Raw genomic sequence first — 15,710 nt, forward strand, 5'->3', positions numbered from 1 at the left:
GAATGCTTACCTCTCTGGCTGGTTGTTGTAGAACTTTTGTTTCATCAAACTCTGATTGTAAGCCTGGATTTAAATCCCTAGGAGCTCTTATAATTCTTTCATGTAACTCCACTGCTATTTCTCCAGACCACATATTAAATACTTTGTAAATGCTACAGGAATGTGTATTTATGCTAATAATCCAAGGATGCATGGAAGAGACACAAGCATGAACCATCCTTGAACAGGGAAGAGGACCTTCCAGTCCAGGAGGTGCAGTCAGACATGAAGGGAGCAGCTTTCGGTTGTGGGAGGCTGCTGGTGGCATGAGGTCACCTCTCTCCATCCCTGCACTGCCTTGCTCCTTTCTCTGTCACATCGCCACGTGCTGAGCCTTGCTTCTGCCCAAATCTACCCATGGTCGGTGCCTGCACATCTACTGCATGCCTCCATTACTCCTGTGGCTGAACAAGGCTCATGTGAACTGTTATAAAACCATGTTATTTTCTGGCTTAAAAATGATATAATTTAAAAATTCCCCAGAGCAGCTCAAAATTTTCCTGCTGGAGAGCTCATCAAATAAGATCCACAACACCCATATTTAAAAATCATGCAATTTAATAAAAAGAAATTATTATTTTCTTCAGCTGCAGCTGGATAACATATTGCCAGAGGTACACAAATAATAGCAATATGGAGTTATTAATATTTGTCCTCAATTTTTACTTAGAACATTTCATCATATCCCAAGGCCTCACCTATGTCCTTCAGGTAATATTTATTTATCATTACAGTCAACATTTAGAATGTATGATGTGACAGTTAATATTTTTATCAATAGTACAGTAAAGAATATACTGCATTGCTCCCTGAATTGACCAAGCAATCTGTCTAAAATAGAATAAAATTCCTGGAAAGAAGGTGAATTTTTTAGTGGTCAGACATTTTTATTCAAAAAAGTCTATTGTACTTCATCTACAAGAAAAAATCCTCTTATTTTTCATATTTTTTTCTAAGTATGAAAGAAACCAAATATGTTCCTTCCTGAATATGGAATGACAAGGTATGTAAACATGGAAAAGAAAGACTTGTGTTACCTCAAGATGAATTGCTACTGGAGAACGAGACACACACCATTGCAGCTTTCGAAGCTCCACATTTAGAAATGCATTAAACTTTATTAAGCTTCTGACATATTTTATATATTTCACTCCAGTTGTATCCTGTCTAGGCAGGATGCATCTGTTGTAACTCAGGCATCTGAAAGTCAAACATCTAAGTTTGACTTAGTCACTTTAAAGTTCCTTTATAGTCAAAGGACAGAGGCAAGCACCTGCAGAGGGCACTTCATCTCATCCTCACATTGGGGTCTAAGGTGAGGTCAGACCAACTGCCCCAGGGGAGTGACAGTGTCTCAGCAATGATTATAAAACTAAGCCCCGTGTGACTAGCTCCATCTTAGATCTTTCAGACATCCCAAGCTGAGTGTGATGACTCTGTTCTTAAACAGAAAGGTCTGCCCAATTTTGCTGATGGCAGAATACTCACCCATTTACAAAGCAGAAGGTTTCAGGCTGGTTCCTGTAAAAAAGATGAAATATGTGACATACACCAGATGTATATGAGTGACTTCTCTTGCCAAATTTATTGTATGGTATTTGCCTGGGTCTCTGTAAGACTTCAAAGGGACTAATGGATGCCAAACTTCTTGAGGCTGATTAGTTTCAGCAATGCAGAACTGCAATGGGGATGCTGCAGATTGAGAAGAAAGCAAGGCAAAATTTCTCTGTTCTCTGTGTTAATTAGTTAAGGCTATCTGGCAAGGTAGACTGCCTGCCTTTATATTTTCATCACATTTTCAACAACAAGCCAAGACAAAAATGAGGCAGAGAATTAGCCTGAGAAAGCAGTTGTCATGGTGTAGCCAGGCATTTCAACTACACACATTTGTGTAGTGTAACAGTTCTGAACTTGTTCAGCTTCACATTGTAGCTGAAGTTGTGCATGGTATGTTATGGTGCTTCCACTGATATTTACCTTGTGCCATAAAAGAAAATGAGAACTACTGTCTTTGACAACATAAAGCATAAATATTTGGAATATTTTTCCCACCCAATTCAATAGAACTATTCAATAATTTAGTAAGTTATTCTATTTACAATCCTATTGTATTTTTCTGTTTTGGGCTCTCCTGCCAGACGTTGTATTTGTGACTGTCTCTTGGCTGCTTAATAGCATGAGACAGCCACCTGAATTCCACCTCAAGAAAAGCCTTTGTTTTTCTCAATTGAGACTTTGTGTATTCTTGTCACCCTTTTCCCCAGCACTGGTGGAGTCTAGGGAGAGAATCAAATCCCACATCACTCCATAGTCATCAGAGCCTAACATGGAGAAACCTGTCAGTATCCCAACAAGATGAACTACTGCCTGTGTCTGATCTCAAGCAAGAGCCTGGAGTGTGCTGTATGCAGTTACCTGATCTGGAGGCTTGTGTTATGTGCTCCTGTACAATGCTACAGGCTGTAAGGGCCAGAGAAATGCCGAGTGGTCATCCAGGGAGGGGACTCAGCTGAATCAGAATTGTATACTGGCCAGTTAAAATGCAGGAGGTGACTTTTATCCAACAAAGAGGTATTTCCATATGCAAAAAGGGAAAAAGACTTGTTATTTTACTTCAGAGGCTGGCCAGAATGCCTTCTGGTAAGGGGAGAAGTAGAGTGAGCTGTAGGATGACAGATAAAACTAGTCTGGACTCCTCAAAGAGCTCAAAGTGAAGCCTGAACATAAAAAGCTAGCATGATTGTTGAAGAGAGGTGAGCTAATTGTGAAGGAGAGGTATTTTGAGGCAAGAATGGGGAAGACAGGCTCTTGGAGCTGCTCTCTGGTGGAGTTCCCTCAGAGAAGCTGAGCACCCTGAGTGAGATCCCTTGGGGGCCTACCAGGAGATGCACCTGACAGTGCCAAATGCAATGCCTGGAGCCCTGACTGAAGTTGCCAGGTTTGATAACTCAAGGATGTCTACCCAATACAGCCACAGAACTTCTTATTTAGTTTCATCCTTTGCCAATTCTATATACATTTGTAACTCTGTTGCCTGTTTTGTGTGCTATGCATAAATTACTGTATTTGCCTTTTATTTTAACTTGGTTTGGGTTAAGTGTGATTTCAGGTAACAGGATAACAACAGGTCATTCTTTCTTCAAAGATACAGTGAATCTGTGAATGAGGGCCTGGTTTGGATGACAGGTCACTCCTGCTATCTTTTTCTCTACCATCTCAAATGATGAGTGTCCGTGTGGGGTATCAGTTCAAACTGCGGCAAAGAACCGTGTTGTAATCAATATGATGTCCCGGGATGGAATTTCAGTCTTCCTCTTTTGACTTTTTTATAAACATAGGAAATTAAAAGCGCAACTACTAAAGAATATTAGTAAGGTTCTACACCGAGGAACCAAAAGATAGTCTTAAAGACAGAGCAAGCTCTATACAGACACATAACACTCACGAAAGATGACATCCTTTCAAATCTCTCTGTTGCCTCAAGATGTCTCCAGTATATTTTATTGGTTTGTCACTGATGGAGGCCTTTCAGGATCTCTTCATACTACTTAATAATTAATGCAAAACACAACTCCATTTTATTGTCGATTCTGGAGCAGTTACCTACAAACTTAACACCAGATCCTCAGTGGACATAAATTGTTTTACTCACCATGGAGATCAACAGAGCAGAAACAGCATGTGAATTTATCATGGGAATAATAGGACAATTCAGGTTGAAAGGGACCTCAAGAGGACTCCAGTCCAACCTCCTGCTCAAAGCAGAGGCATCTCTGAGGTTAGACCAGGCTGCTCATGGATTTGTTTCAAAAACCTTCAAACAAGGAGGCAACATAGCCTCTTGGAGCAACTAGCTCCACTGTTTGGCTGTCCTCATGGGCAAAATCTTCTCCTTATATCCAATCCAAGCCTTTCATTTTTCAACTTATGCCTGTTACTGGTCCATTTGGCCTTCATTTGAATCATGACAACCCCATGTAGTGCTAAAGGCTTGGGAGAGTGGCTCAGTGGAAAAGAACCTGGGAGTGCTGATCAAGAACCAGTAGAACATGAGCCAGCAGTGTGCCCAGGTGGCCAAGAAGGCTAATGGCATCCTGGCTTCTATCATGAATATTGTGGCCAGCAAGACTAGGGAAGGGATAGGCCCCCTGTATTCTGCACTGGTGAGTCCTCATCTGGAATCCTGTGTTCAATTTTGAGTGCCTCACTATAAGAAGGAACATGTCCAGAGAAGTCAACAAAGCTGGTGAAGGATCTGGATTACAAGTCATATGAGGGATGGCTGAGGGAGCTGGGGTTGTTTAGCCTGAAGAAAAGGAGGCTTGGGGGGACCTTAGTGCTCTCTACAACTGCCTGGAAGGTGGTTGTAATGAATCATAGAATCAGCTGGGTTGGAAGAGACCTCCAACATCATCAAGTTCAACACCACTGTGATTACTAGATCATGGCACTAAGTGCCACATCCGGTGATGTGGGTACTGGTCTCTTCTCCCAAGTAACAAGAAACAGGATAAAACAAATGGCCAGGGGAAGTTTTGATTGGATATGAAAAAAAATTTCTTCATTGCAAAGAATTGTCGAGCATGGGAACAAGATGCCTAGGCTGCTAAGTCACTGTGCCTGGAGGTATTTAAAAGATGTGCCGATGTGGCATTTGCAGACATGGTTTAGTAGTGGACTTGTCAGTGCTGTATTAATGGTTGGACTTGATGATCTCAAGGGACTTTTCTGACCTAAACAATTCTATGGTTCTGTGATTGTTTATCACTCTTCTGCATTGTGACACTGTGAAGTGCCTGGTTCTGGCTTCTTGGTGGCCCCTCCTAGATGATGGCAGGCTGTTAGCTTCCCTTGGAGCTGTCTCTCCTGCAGACTGAAGAAATCCAAATCTCTTGCTGCTCCTCCTGCTCCCCACAGTGATGCACAGGCATTGTATCTCCCTCTGCTTTGTCTCCCAAAGGTGAGCAAAACCACCTTGTCCTCCCATGGATGTGTGGGTCTCAGCCCATCACACATCTCAGCAGTGTCAGGACCTTTTGAGAGGTGGACCTTGTGACATCCACTGAGTGAATCTGGTTCCTACATTTAGACTTATAATTCTGTCAGGCCTTAGAAGCTCTGGGCTTTTTTTATGTTAATGCTGTCTTTGCCTCCCCTTCATTTGAGAGTGAGATAGGCTGGATTGTACTATTTCTCATTCTCAGCTAAGTGCAGTGTACTGTGGTGTCATTTTTCAAATAAAGCCAAAAGACTGACTCTATCTGGGTGAATCTGATTTCTTGCTGTACCCACTCCCATCTCCCTCCTCCTTGCAACAAGATGAAAACATCAATATCTGTTTTGGGCTCCAAAGGTATGACATAATGTCAATGGAATTTGTTTTTAATCTGGGTGACTAACAGTTATCTGACAATTCAAGTAATATTTCTCCACATTCATCCATCAAACTCCAGCAAATTTACACAGGGAGACAGTGTCAGATTTAGCAGTCAGGAAAGCCCATTAACACCCTGGGACTGTAACTTCAACTCCCTGCAATACGATTTTCCCTATGCCTGTCCTGTGCTGCCCTTTTCATTTTTTATTTATGTAAAATTATAACTCTTCTGTTTGAAAGTCATCTTTTATTTCTGAGGCTGTTTTCTACAGTGAGTCAGGTCAGGCGAACTATTATTAGGACCATGTTTATTTATAATGGGTAGTTTAGCATTAAGCAACGAGTTGTGACAGGCTGTGCATTTCTGGAGGACGATGGCAGGCTCGGGGTGCCTGCGCAGGCACAGTGCCGAAGGCAGAGGGCTCCTGCCGCCCCAGCCGGCCTCCAGACACACTCTGCTGCCAGCGGCTCCTGCCATTACGAAATGAAACGTTGAGAGCGAAACGAGGACACGCAGGAGCCAGCGCTGGTGCTGGGGGATGTGGGCAGTGGGCAATCCATGGTTCCCCTGGCTGTGCTGTCTCTGCTCTGCTGAGTGCCCGGGTGAAGGGCAGCTCGCAGGTGGACTCATGAGACTCAGAGCAATGTACAGAAGCAGGAGTCTGTTGCCCAAGTGTTTTCCAGATATCCCTCTTTTTCATACCCTATGTGCCTTCCCTGACACCCTGGTTTATTGCCCCCTCTCCACAGCATGCAAAGCAGCTGCCTTTGCTGTATTCCATGGAGTTTGCTTATTCTACAGCAGCACTTTAAAATAATTGAACTATTTATTGACTTTTATTCTATTCCATCTTCCCTGTTCAGATCCCACCAGCCTGACTGGAGGGCTGGCTGAAGACTGCAGAAGGTAGAGGAGACAGGCATGTTCCTGTAGTGATACCCAAACAAAAGCAGCAAAGGACTGAGGACCATGGAGACCCTTTCCTTCAGCAAAAGGTTAAGCAGATAATTCACCACTCAGCTGCCACATAGTGGGGCAGCCTGTGCAACCCACCTCAGCTTCCCTCAGAAGAAGAAGGTGTTGCTCCTTTTTTGTCCTCTTCCCTCCAGTCCTGTGCCGGGATGGGGAGCTTGTGCCACTTGAGTAACTCTGTGCAGAAGTGCCTCAGGTTCAGGCAGATCATTTCCCCCTCTCCCCACCCACAAACCTGAATGTCCACTTGCAGCTGGTATGAAAAGGCAGTTGGTTTAGCACAGACACACACTGCTGAATGTCTCCTTAGGAAAGACTGGACCCCCACATGCTGGCAGAGGTAGGATGCAGGTGTTGGGGGTTTGACCCACAGCTGGTTCCTTACCAAGGGCAGGCCCACATGGCATGCTTGAAGCTCTGGAAGTTTCCATCTTTCCTCTTTGCTGACTCTTTTACATTCTTTGTTGCCCTGTGAATGTGAGCAGTGCCAAGAAACATGGTGTTTGGGATTGGTGAGGGCCTAATCTCCAGGTTTTTTCCTTCCTCTAGTGAATCTCTACCTGCGCTTTTCTTCTTACTTATCAGTTTGCATTTGTTTGACTTCAGTTCCCATTTTTTGAGACGGTAAACCTACTTGAATCATCTGGCAAACTCAAGATGACACATAGACTTCTCCATCTATCCCTCTAAGTGAGAAGCTGTGACCATGGCTGTCAGGAGACCATGTCAAAATCAGCTAAATTCATCAACTCTTATTCAGTTCTTAGCTTTGCAAAACTCTGATGAAGATAAGGAGAATTTTAACTGAATGAGGATGTCAGGTTCCAATAATGAGCATGGCTGTGGTTCCTGAAATATGTTTTCATGAATTTGCTCAAGACTATATTGCAGAGGTGTTTCTGACATTTGGCAACATTAATATTTAAGCCTTCCTGTGTTATTTTTGCTAAAGGACTTAGAAATTAACATGTCAGGATCACAATAGAGCAGCTGAAAATAAAGAACCAGATTGTGCCCTCAATCCACATGCCCAATTCCCACGGATGTCATTGGAAATTGTGCGCACATGCCTCTGAGGGCAGATTTTGGCCCAGCACACCTCTTTCTGTGATGCACATGCTACGCTCGCTGCTGCTAACACCACTTCTGTGTGACAAGAGTGTCTGCCTACTTTGTTTAGCACCATGATAACCTGCAGTATTTTTCCTTCCTTTTTCATAATAATTAAAGCTAGAATTCTTCCAATAGCTAAAGCTGACATCTTTGCAGACAAGTTCTGCACACCTCTATTAGCAGAAGGGGAATGAATTGCCTACCAGGGCATGTCTCCAGTATACTGGAGTCTGTACCAACAAGCTCAACCTGACTCTGGCAGAGGAGTCACTGGGACTATCCTGGGGCAAAGAGATGGGCTTGATGACTTCTTGTAACTCATTGCAACTCAGTGTAACTCAGTGTATAATAAAGCATTGCATCTTTTCTGCCCTTGATCTGGGACCAGGTGGACTTGGCACATGCTAAATATCCTAATTAAGGATGCTTTCCTGAGCCAAGGTTGCTAGCTGCAGTGTTGAGGGGGTTTTTCATACTTGACAAGACTTCAGAAGAATGGCTAGTTACATCACATTTATAATGACTAGTTTTAAATAAAAAAGTCTCTGATACAAGAATTTCTCAATAGATAGGGATAGTTCATTGAAAAGTGGTCGACTTTTTACTTTCTTCCTCCAAAATATTTAGAATTAAGAGAGTTGTAAAAATAGCTTGATTCATCAGCAACAGTGCTGACATACAGCAAACTCTAAAAAAAGTGTCAGTTGTGACAAGACTATATGTATTATACATATGCTTTAAAAGTGAATGATAGCAGACATTTTGAGACATCATATCATGATATAGCAAACTATGTAAATACAAATCTTCACTGTTGTGCTGGTTTAAAGGTGAACCAGCAGGGGAAATAACTCACCATGAGAGAGATTATAAGTCAGAGCTAAAATTTAATAATAATATTACAATAAATACAGTGACACAAAGGGAAATTGCTTTCAACTCACAAAACCCAGCAGTATAACCCAGTGTCCCGGGGCACAAACCCAAAGGGGTTTGTTAGCCCTGGTGCTGAGACCCATGTGGTTCCCCCAAGTCCAAAGCAAAAGGAAGTGAAAAACCTGTTGGTGCAGGTGATGGCTGTAGTCTGGTCGAGAGTGGTGGTCTCCTCCTGTCGAGGTCCTGCTGCTCCTCTGCATCCGACAAGAGGTTCCTGAAGTCTTCTTACCCACCACTTAAGTACCCTCAGGGAGCACCCAGTCCCTCCCCCTGGGCGGGGACTCACACAATGGGTGATTAACTCTAGAAGCCAGGGGCTATTATTGAACCGTTGATGGCCCATTAGCAGCCACACACACCACACCCCCAGGCTGGGTGTGACGGTGCTAATGACTCCCTGGGCAGCTGCTGCTAATGGTCCATTGTCCTTGGGTAATGAATAGAGGGGGTAAAATACACGGCTTTGATCACCCCCACACAGTGTTAACTGGTCCCACCTGCTAAACTAGGACAACTGTTCAAGCACAGGATCTAACTCAAACTCTGATGTTTGAATGACTCCTTTTCCATTGACTTTGATGTCTGTCCTGCTTCAGGTCTTGGAAGAGCAACTTCCAGGTAATGTCCCTTCAGGTTCCTGCTGTGAACTAGAGAGAGTTGCGCTGGCCCACAATCTTACTCCCTCAGTTGCCTTAGGTAAGAGAAAGACACCAAATACTTTCCAATTAACTCTTACCCATGAAAGCAGTGGCTTTATTGTAGCTGCCAAAGGAACCAGATGCCTTTGTAACTAGAAGGAGGGTTCTGATGAGAGGACATGGTCTGTTATGTATCTTACTTTGAAGTTGATCTGTTTGGGGAAAATGTTTAGAAGGAGTCTTCCATGTGCTGGGTATTCATAACTGATTAGTTTTCCCTATACTTCCACTTGGAAACAGTGGATTTTCAGAAGAATGGGCATGCAGGATATAGCCCTTCCCAAAAGAACATGTAAACTTCAGTCCCTCTCCCAGTAAAGTTATAGCCCTTCACTAGGCATTTCTGAAAGTTTAGGATTTCAGGCACATGAAAACACACTGAAAAAAACAATTCAACTTTCTTGCACCACAATTAAGTCATGCAATCAGTGAAACCAAAGACAAAAACACTGGCAGCTGACTTACACATCTGCTGGCATAACAAGAAAGAACAATTAATGCTGAAAGTAGTGAAAAGAAAACCATTACACTGGATTCTGTACATTGTACTTTAGGAATCAGGGTTGGTAAGAGGCTTTCAGAGCTCTGGGACAGCATTTCTGGCATTATTGTTAAACATCCTGTATGAAATAGTTATGCCAGACTGGGAAGGAGTGGGTCAGGGGTTGCAAATCTTGCTGTCAGTACTAAAGCCTTGCTCCTGATTCCAGTGAAGGGAAGGGGACATCTCCCGAGGCACATCAGAGAAAATATATGAGTTGACACTTTAAAAATTAAGCCTCCTGAAACTGCTGTGTCGATTATTATCCCAGAGACAGCTTAAGTGATTTGCCTACAGTCACACAGTGAATTGGGGTTGAGCCAGGAATAGAAGATAGGACTCCCAGCTTCTGTTCTTGTTCTTTTACAACTAGGCACATCCCCAGATGTACAGTGTAATCCATATGGAGATGAAAATCCAAAATAAAAAAATTATCTCACTTCCTGACACAGCTGTAGACAGCTCTGCAGCTGAGACACAGAGGCAAATCCTACTGCCCCGGTTAAGCAGCATAACCCACTGATTCCAAAAGAACTGGTCACCTGATGAATTTTGTCTTCACAATACCAAATAGCTCAAATCCCTACAACATCAATGCCCATTGAGAGAAGAGGAGGCTGTTTGATAGCCAGAATTACGTGTCTGGGATTAGCCCCTTGAGAAATTTTAGCTAAACCTATAATATACAATTAAAGTTGTGTGTTACTAATGCTCCGCTTGTTAATGTGCAAAGGCAAATAACTTTGCTGGAGCTCTCGGTATCACCTGGCTATGCAGGGAGGAGAGGTTAAATACAGAACAGACCATACTTGTAAGAAGATTAATACATACAACAGGGATGGCAGCAGGCTTCTGCTGGGTCTAATCTGGCATCTGACCGGGACAGAGAGAGAGAAGGAAACTCTAAGCCAGTTAAAGTACTGGATTATTGATGACAGAGGATTCACAGATGATAGGGGAGCTGGAAAGAGCAGGCAGTAGGGATGAAATGCAGGGCAGAACACATAGCACAAAAGGAGGAAGAGATACTGTATTTTACAGGGAAAGTCTAACAAATGTGAAAGAATATTTATTGGATAGGATAACAAAGATATGACCCTTCCAAGACTACAGAATTGGAGTGAGCAAGGAAAGAAGAAACTAAATATATCCTAGTTTCCTCCCTAAAATTGGATCTTAAACATCATGGAAAAAAAAAGTCACACCAAACTACAACTACTGTCTAGGAATCTGAACTTGGACAAACAAATTATCTGAGAAGAGTTGCTGGGCAAAAACACTTCCAAGATCTCCTTGACTTTCTCTGAGCAGGTTAACACTGAATGGAGAATAGCATTACAAATCACTAATAATTGCAGAAAATCCGTCTAGGACTTCCATGTAGATAAGGTTATCTTGGGTAACAGGCAGCTGAAGTGGGCTAGGGTGGTCCAGACCCTTTGCAGCACTGCTGGCTAATCACAATAACCCTTGACATGTACTTTTTAATGACTGATAATTTGAAAGAGAATTTTATGTAAAGTTCTGGACCAATATTTAACAGGGACTTTTGGGAGTAGCTTACTTCTTTTTGTTTGCTTGATTTTTTCTGAAGCAGAGTGCTTCAAGCACCGAGCAGGGGATGGAGAAGATTATTCTGGAAAGTATTGATAAACATCTGAAAGATGGCGTTGTCATTGGTCACAGTCAGCACAGCTTCATGAGAGCAAAGTCCTGCTTATCAAACCTGATTTCCCTCTATTACAAGGTAACCCACCAACTTATCAAGGGAAGCCAGTTGATGTAATCCTTTTGGATTTCAGTAGAGCTTCCGATACTGTCTGTCACAGGGTCCTTCTGGACAAAATATCTGTCTCACAGCTGGATAAACACATCATGTAGTGGGTGAGCAATTGGCTCACAGGTCGAGCACAGAAGGTAACAGTGAATGGGATGACATCAGACTCGTGACCTGTCACTAGTGGGTTCCACAGGGCTCCATCTCAGGCCCTATGCTCTTCCAACATCTTCAGGAATGACTTGGACACCAGACTGGAAGGGACACTAAGCAAGTCTGCAGATGACACAAAACTGGGAGGAGCTGTTGACTCCCTGGAAGACATGGAGGGCCAGCAGAGAGACCTCGACAAATTAGAGGACAGGCAATCCCCAACCATATGAAGTTCAACAAGGGGAAGTACGGGATTCTGCATCTGGGATGGCACAAACTGGGATGTACATACAGACTGGGGAATGAGATGCTGGAAAGCAGTACCACAGAAAGGGCCTTGGGGGGTCCTGGTCAATGGCAAGTTGAATACAAGTCAGCAGTGCCCTGGCAGCTGGGAGAGCCTCCTGTGTCCTGGGGGGCATCAGGTGAAGCATTGCCAGTGGTTGAGGGAGGGGATTGTCCTGCTCTGCTCTGCACTGGGGCGGCCTCACCTCAAGCACTGTGAGCAGTCTGGAGTGGCACAATATAAGAAAGATATAAAAATATTAGAGAGTGTCCAGAGGAGGGCCATGAAAATGGTGAAAGGCCTTGAGGGGAAGCTGTATGAGGAGCAGCTCAGGTCACTTGGACTGTTCAGCCTGGAGAAGAGGAGACTGAGGGGAGACCTCATTGCAGTTACAACTTCTTCATGAGGGGAAGAGGAGGAGCAGAGACTGATCACTTCTCTGTGGTGACCAGTGACAGAAATGGAAGAAATGGCCTGAAGTTGTGTCAGGGGAGATTTAGGCTGGGTATTAGGGAAAGGTTCTTCACCCAGAGGGTGGTTGGGCACTAGAACAGGCTCCCCAGGGACGTGGTCACATCACCAAGACTAACAGAGTTCAAGAAATGTTTGGGCAAATCTCTCAGTCACTCGGTGTGACTCTTGGGGAGTCCTGTGCTGGGCTAAGAGTTGGACTCAGTGATCCTTGGGGGTCTCTTCTGACTCAGCATGTTCTATGATTCTGAGTGGGTGATAGCTTTGAAGGGAGAAGAGGGGTCCAATTGCCCCCACCAGAAGGGATTTGGAATAGCAGAATGGTAAATTCACACTTGGAAAGCATTTATTAGGGCTTTCATATTACACCTGACAGGCTGGGAAGAGTTATTAATAAAACTCTTCTAATATGCTTCTAGAAATTAAAATCAATGCACTGACTGTTTCTGCCCCGGGATAGAGTTGGTTGAAGCTGACAGTATCAGTGCTTTTTTAGCTTTGCAATTTGTTCCTGTACCTTCTCTGTCCATCTCCTGGGTCCTGGCCAGTTCTGCACAAGCTGGTGTTTCTGCTCCAGGTTGCTGCTATTTTAGCAAGGTTTTTTGCTTCATTTCAGGTGTGAATAGGACAACTTGCCTGTAGCAATGTGTTAAGAAATCATACTATAGTCTAGGTCATGATGAATCTACAGTAAAATTATAGACTGTCTCGAAGAAAATGAGCAATCTCAGTTGTGAATATTGCAGAATGCATTATCTCACAGAATTTTTTATTTTAATATTGCCTGCTTAAAATTCTATGGAACTGCCTGAGCTGTATATAAGAACTGATTTAAATCAGAAAGGAAAAAAATATATATGTTGAGTTATATTTGGGCATAGAATGTGCAAAATGAGATAGGATTTTGATACACTGTTTTATTGAAAGAGTAGATACTAGTAATAATTGTTACATCAAACTAAGCTAAAGAAACTAAAAACTAAATGGCTTGGAAACCTATTTCCATTTCCATGACACTTTTGTCAATGGATAACCTGTTACTGATTTTCTTACAGGAGTATATTGGCTATGTAGGTACTACAATTTAAAAGCAACACATTTTGTTTTATTTTAAATCAATTTCTATTCAACTTAGCCAATGAGAAGTAAAATAGGCTGAAGTGTTTAAGCGTTTATTGAAATCCACGTTTCTGCTCATTTGGGTATGCTGATTTAAATTGACACCTTTAGTTAAACTACCTCAAAGATGCATGTGGGTAAGTGCCCCTTGGTAGTGAGTTCAGGGAGGTGGGTCCGGGGCACTGTGTGCTGATAACTAAGGGAACCAGGGACTGAGTGGGACTCTGGACCCTCAGTTACAGCCACTACTTGATTACCAGAGTGCTCCCTGGCCTGATGCTGAGCTCTTGCAACTTGGTCACTGCTGAGTTTGGGTGGCATTTTGTAGGTACCAGGGAGGTCAGCTTATACCTCAGACTGTAAATGTGCCCACACATCCTTGGGGAACTTTGAAATAGCAGAGATAATGTCATCCCGGTTACCATATGCTTTCAGTCTGCCTGGGCAATGATTGTATAATAATCCCTAACAGAAAACTGAAGACGAGATTTCAAGTGGCTGCCAGAAAACAGTTTTTCACTTGGAGTGGCAACTCTGAATAAGGAAGCATCTGGCACATTTGATCAGACAGAGAAAATTAGGTCACTCAGAAAAATATTTGATGCTCTTCCTGAGGAAAATAATACCAAAAAAATGCATCTATCTAGAATGGCTGCATTCTCCTTTTCATCACTGTTTCTCATATTGTGATGTGTTGTATTGTTTGGAGTGGCTGCACTATATTTAGTATCTGCTAAATAGTAGAACAAGGATTATATAACTGATCATTTTCCCTCTGCTAGTAATAGAAGTTTAGGTCTAAAGATGGTTTTGTTGGTTGTGGGTTTTAAAAAAAAATCAAGGCAAGGACAAGTGCTTTTATGCAATTGACTCCTGGATGTTTTCTAGGAGGTTTTTTCATTTAGTTTGGTTTTTTATTTTTTTTAATCACGTTGAATGAAAAAGTAAATGATCTTTTGTTTAATATTTTTCTTTTCTTGGTTTTAAGCATGTCATATTTTTTATTATTCCTGGACAGTGAGTAGGGTGAGACTTCACCAAAAAGATCTCAAAGATGGAGGAGTACACTGCTAAAATGATCCTTGTCAGGAGCAAAAGAGGAAAGAGAATTGCAGGGAAGGTCACAGGAGGGGCTGAGCCTTGCAGGAGGGACAGAGTTAAGGGTATGAACCTTTGTAAAGTGAGGACTAATAATTGTGCTGCCTATTTGCTGTCAATCACATGCACTCCCTATCCCAGGGAAATACCTTCTTTGAGGTGTTCAAAATGGTTGGGGAAATAAATAGAAAACAAAATCAGTATTAGGAGTGTAGAGGTGCTTTGGTTACTTCAGTAAAGGAAAAAGCCAGAAACTGAAAAGTCCATGCAATCACATTCATAACATGAGGGTATGCCATGGGAGAGGGGCCTGGGCTATTGCTCAGTCTTTGGGTCTAGGTTATCTCTTGTACCAGCTGGCAGTTCAGGAGAACAGCCCAAGCATTTCAGACAGCTGGTTACAACTGAGGCAATGCTGGCTCTAACATTATTAATCAGCACTTGGGTGGCATTGCTTGTCAGCAGTGTGGGCTGGTTTCTGCTCTAGGAGATTAGAGGAAAATGGGAGTACTCAAGACAAGTTCTGACTAGCTGGAAAGTCAGCCTCATGTGTGGCTTTCAGTCTAATTGCTCATGGAAAAAACATGCATCTCCAGCAATCTTGCTCCATTTCGTTAATTTCCAAGAATCTATCCCCAAAGGAAGTTTTAAAGGGAAAAGTCTGGTTAATTAATCTAGATTTTTCCAGCTTCCTAAAACTGGGAATAGAAGCAGTGACCACAGAGTTTTCAGATCCTACAAACTCAAATCTGATTTAATACATAAGGACGTTGCTCTTCCTACATTAATCCTTCCAGATGGTAAATGAATCAGCTTGTGGTATTTTCATTTGATTGTAAAGATGTCAGGTAACCGAAAAGAAGTTCCAAGCTGCCATCTCAGCCTAATTTATAGTACTGTGGTACCATGACTGGTTTAGTCACATCAAATGTATGATTCTTCAAATACTGTCTAAAGAACTGAAGTATTTATATGATGGGCCTAAAATGTGGTCTTGATTTTCAAAATTTTTTATATACAGATGTGAATGTGTCTTCACTCCTAGCCATATTTAGTCTTACAAATTTTGTCAACAGATGAAAGAAAGTTTAATAAGGTCAAAAGCTTGCCCTAAGTCAAGTGGCACATT

The sequence above is a fragment of the Pithys albifrons genome, chromosome 1, assembly GCF_047495875.1.
Source record: "Pithys albifrons albifrons isolate INPA30051 chromosome 1, PitAlb_v1, whole genome shotgun sequence".
Lineage (NCBI taxonomy): Eukaryota > Metazoa > Chordata > Aves > Passeriformes > Thamnophilidae > Pithys > Pithys albifrons.